The sequence below is a fragment of the Musa acuminata genome, chromosome BXJ1-9 (assembly GCF_036884655.1).
Source record: "Musa acuminata AAA Group cultivar baxijiao chromosome BXJ1-9, Cavendish_Baxijiao_AAA, whole genome shotgun sequence".
NCBI lineage: Eukaryota > Viridiplantae > Streptophyta > Magnoliopsida > Zingiberales > Musaceae > Musa > Musa acuminata.
The window spans coordinates 49,640,464-49,646,729 of record NC_088335.1 but is presented as its reverse complement, the minus strand read 5'-3'; positions in this window follow the sequence as shown (position 1 = coordinate 49,646,729).

Sequence of the window (6,266 nt, the reverse complement as noted above, 5' to 3'; positions counted from 1 at the left end):
CCTATGAGTGGAGACATTGGTAGAGGTGCAACAAAAGAGGCGGTAGACTTTGACGTTCATTTGGCTGCTGCAAGTAACAAGCGTCATGGTAGATATGCAGGATAACACATATGGATTAGGTAAATAGTGATCGACATAAACCTTTCGGAAGCAGGATCAATAATTCTACCAAATTTGGCTTCGTAAGGGTTTTATCAGCAGGCCGATGGCACTAATGCTTTCACCATCAAGAGTTTAAAGAAACAAGGGCTCTTCCGGACAATGACCATTGATGGTACGCTCCTTTGCACTTGGTGTACCAAAGGTTGTCTGATTTTACTCTGTTACAACTTCTCTCTGGGTTTTAGTGAATTTACTTCAGAGCTTATTCTGTAACAAGCGAAAGGAATCTCAAGGGTATCGTTCATCAAGAAGTACCACTATGATAGTTGTGTGTATATGTGTGAATTTACTTCAGAGCTTACTCTGTTACAACACACACTGCACACAAACATAAACATACAACTCATACAAAACACACACACATACACGTAACATACACAACACAAAACGTCTTAAAATTTCATTCTGAAAATTATAATTTGCAAGTTCCTTTCGCTCGAAAAACGTCATAGCCAACTACCGTAATTAATCCATTACAAAGATTGCAACTAAAATATTGTGGTAATGAATCCATCACCAAAAGGCCGTAATGAAGCCTACTGAAACAAAAAATTCAACAAGGACCTAAACTGTAGCAGTCATGAGGAAGTTTATTCGAGTGGGAACTGAACTTGACACAAGTAGTGGTTAGTAGCTCGGAAAAAAGTATAAAACGTCTCAGAAGGATAACTTGGATAATAAAGCTTTAACAAGAATCTGCCCATAGCTAAATCCGAAAATCCACGCTCCATGGATTTACTAATTAAATGTAAAGAAGTAATTTGAAAGTCTACAAACAGTATTTGTGCTTGGCCAAACATTGAGAATAAGGACCTTCTAGTGCACCATAGCTAAATCTCAAACTGTACATGGATTTACTGATGAAATTACAAGTAACGAGTAATTTGGAAGTCGGACTATTATAATCTACAAATGGTACTTGTGCTTGGCCAGAGGTTTTGAAACTAAGGACCACTCAACGACTAGGAGATTCTATTGCACTAGTAAATCTAAAAACCTCATCTTACCCATAAATAATTACTTGAATCTGTATCGACATTAGTCTACAATTTTTTATTTCATTAATGTTTGAACATTTTACCTCTTGTTTCAAGACAAATGACATTTCCCATTATAAATGATCAGAAATCTTAATAGTGCAATGCTGCAATGAAACTTGTGAAAAAAAAAAAAAAAAAGGGTTAATCACTTAGCAGTTGACTAACGCAATCAATCAAAGTTGGGTAATCACATTTTTGTCTATGTTGACTGACACAATAAGAAAAAAAGATGGGTAATCACATTTTTTATCATCTGATTAAAGTTGATTCACCTTTGCAGATTCATACCATGGTCTATGGCCTTTCTAAAGATGAATTTGGGCCACAAATTCATTTCAGGGAGTACTCATTCCTGCAGACTCCGTCAGTGCCCAAACATGTAAAGATATTGTTGTATCAATAGGCAATACTTGGCATCTCGTGCAGTTTTTCAACAGCTCATACATATCTTTCAATTCATATAACTTTTTTTTATTATGGATTCAAGTGAAGGAATCTTTACTTAATCTTCAACTTTTTGATGCACATTCCAAAGGATGCAATATATCCAATGAAACAACTAGCCGTTGTTTCATCCAATTTCCCAGAAAAAGCACTGAGCAGATGGTACATTCATCTAATGATTAAATTTTGATTTTTTAATGGTGTAAGATAATAATAATGGTGGTAGGATGAGATTGTCTGTTCATTTGGTGAGAGCACATTTTCTAACGGTATCAACTAAGCAAAGTTATGTTACAAAGCAGACAACTCAGTATTGTAGTCTTGGAACCTTAAATCTTATCTTTCTATTGTTGTCCATGTTCTGTGTGTTCTTCTAAAGACTGTTGATAAAGAAAGCAGAGCAATGAACCGACTTATTTATACAAGCTCTAGAAACGTGTGTTTGTGTTTTAATGGACTTTGTTACTTTTTTGTCTTATAGTTTGTTAATCAGACATAGTCATGACCCATGAATCTGATTATTTTTTATTTTTTTCCATTAGATAAGTAGATGCTTGAAGCTTTTACTGATGTACTCTAGAAGAGTTCAAGAGATTTACTAAATAGTTTGCCAATTTGTCTTACAGTACATGCAAGTATTCTCCCAGTATAAAGATATCAAAATCTTACACTTTTTTTTGTGATGAGGTAAGCATTATCGTACTTTTTTTTTTGTGAGTTCATGGGTTCAGTGATGAGGTAAGCATTATCATACTTTTTTTTTTGTGGCTATAAATTCTTTTTCTATATCACAATTTTATTCTAGATGATAACATGTTGAGTTGATTTAGGCAAGAGAAGCAAAATTTAAAAATCGTGTAAACATATACGTCGGAATGTGATGCTGCATAAGAATCATGACCGTGGCCACATATACTATGACATATACTAGAATGAGAAGCTAGAATAGAAACCTGAACCATCTCGAACTATTCAAGATAATCATCCATTTTGGGATTGAAACATTATATTTGTTTATCATGAAAGACCATTGTCATATGAAGTTTCAGACAAAATTATACCCGTTCAAAGCATTATCCATCTTATAAATGAAAATTTTCTATTATATTTTTTGCTCAAAAATTCTCTTTGTACGGAACAAAAATCCAAGAGGTTTGGGAGAACAATTTTGAGTGTGCATGATTTTAACAGACAACTTTTCATCATTTTATTTTTATTTATTTACTCTTTCTCTTAAATAAGTTGATAACTCAATGTGTTGTAAACAAACGAGGTATCCAACACGTTGTGTTTTATCTCTCTCTGTTTCTCTCTCTCTCTTCCACTCTATGTATATATATCATTCATTGTCATTACATCTTTTTCTCATGTAGTGATGATTCATAGAAATATTAGATGGATTCATGTAAAGGATATTGTGTCTAGGAGGAGATAGCTCTTTGGATCTTTTTCAATCCTATCTGACAAATTTTAGAGTTATTATTATGTTTTTAGTATCTCATATTTTTTAAAAGAAAATCGATATGTTGATTATCGTTTTATCTCTTAATAGAAGTTTAATTTTTTTTAAAATAATCCTTAAAATACTAAAGAAGAATGGCTAACTTAGTTTGGTCATCGATGCATGTTTTAGCAAATCATGACTTCTCAAATGCTCTGATATTCGGTCATGTTAATGATTTGATTCCTCCATCTCCTATCACGAGTTGGATCGTAAAGTAACGATTTTAATTTGTGTCTCTCGTCTATTAATGTCTTTCAAAAGATCATTTGATAATTATATCTAAGTTGATAAAACGGTACTCACTTTTAGTCATTACTTATCTCATTCATAATGGTCGTTATTTTAAATGGTATCATTATTTGCCATCATTTATATCTCTCATTCATAATGGTCGTTATTTTAAATGGTATCATTATTTGCCATCATTTATATCATTTGTCATCATTGACGTCCTCCGTTATTATCAATTTAAATTTTAAAATTATCTCATTATCTATTATATCTATTTTTAATTAATAAAATTAATAATGCTAAGATAAATAAAATTAGATATTTAATTTGTTGCATAATTTTTTCAATTTACAATAATATAATTTTTTTAAAAAAATAATTTTATTTTTCGTATAAACAATATTATTTTAACGATAAATTTTATTTTTTAAGGATAAAATTATATTTTATTTTTAGGATAAAATTTTTATTTTTCGGATATAATTTTATTTTAGGATAAACAAAATTATTTTTTTTTATTTTTTAACGATAAAATTATTTTTTAAGGATAAAATCATATTTTATTTTTAGGATAAATTTTTAATTTTATTTTAAGGATAAGTAAAATTTTATATTTATTTTTATTTTATTATAATTTTTTATAATAATATTAATTTATTATAATATAAATTTTTAAATTAATAATATTTGGATACACATACCACACACAACTCATAATATCGCACTATACACACATAATATATACACAACACACACATACACAACTCATAAATAACACACACTATACACAACACACAACATACACAACACACAAAACACACACTAACATACACACAACACACAACTCATAACAACACACTCTACACACACAACATACACAACACACACTACACACACACAACACACATTACACACACACACACTAAACGCACAAACATAACAACACACACTAAGACACAATACACATACACACACAACATAACACACACACAATACACAACCTGCACATATAACACACACAACTCAACAACACACTACACACACAACTCAACACACACTATACATACACAACACACACTAGACACACATACACACGTATAATATACACAATACACATACAACACATTACACATACAACTCATAACACACACAAACAACATACACTACACACAAATAACACACAAACAACATACACACAAATAACAATACACACATAACATACACAACACACACATAATACATACTACACATAAACACAAACACACAACTCATAACACACACACACATACACAACACACACAACATACACAACACACACACACAATACACATACACATATAACACACACAACACATACACAAACAATATACAATACACACACATACACAGCACATATACAACACACAAAACTCAACAACACACACTACACACACATAACATACACAACATACAACTCATAACACACGCTATACACACACAACTCATAACATACAAAACACACACAACTCACTACACACACAAACTACACATAACACACACTACACAAATATAACACACACTGCACACAAACAACAAACACACACACATAACATACACAACATACTTAATACCACAACACACACTATACACACACAACTCATAACATACAACACACACACAACTCACACTACACACACAAATAACACACACTACATAATATACACAATACACATATAACACACACTACACACAAACAAACGCACAAACTCATAACACACACACACACATACACACAATACACACACACAACACACATAACATATACAACACAATACACACACAACACACTACACACACACAACACACATAACATATACAACACAATACACACACAACACACATAATATACACTACACGCTCAACACAATACTTCTTAACAACACACATTACACACAATACACACATAACTCATAACAACACACACAACACACACATACACAACTCACAAACACACATAACATACACAATACACATTACACACACACTAAACACACAAACATAAACAACACACTATACACAATACACACACAACATAACACACAAACAACACACAAGCACATATAAAACACAACTCATAACAACACACTACACACACAACTCAACACACACTATACATACACAACACACACTAGACACACATACGTACGGATAATATACACAATACACATACAACATATTACACACACAAACAACATACACTACACACACATAACACACACTACACATAAACACAAACAACAATACACACAACACACTACACACACATAACACACACTGCACACAAACAACAAACACACACACATAACATACACAACATACTTAATAACACAACACACACTATACACACACAACTCATAATATACAAAACACACACAACTCACACTACACACACAAATAACACACACTACATAATATACACAATACACATATAACACACTACACACAAACAAACGCACAAACTCATAACACACAAACACACATACACACAATACACACACACAACACACATAACATATACAACACAATACACACACAACACACTACACACACACAACACACATAACATATACAACACAATACACACACAACACACATAATATACACTACACGCTCAACACAATACTTCTTAACAACACACATTACACACAATACACACACAACTCATAACAACACACACAACACACACATACACAACTCACAAACACACACAACATACACAATACACATTACACACACACTAAACACACAAACATAAACAACACACTATACACATACACACACAACATAACTAACACACAAACAACACACATGCACATATAACACACAACTCAACACACACTATACAT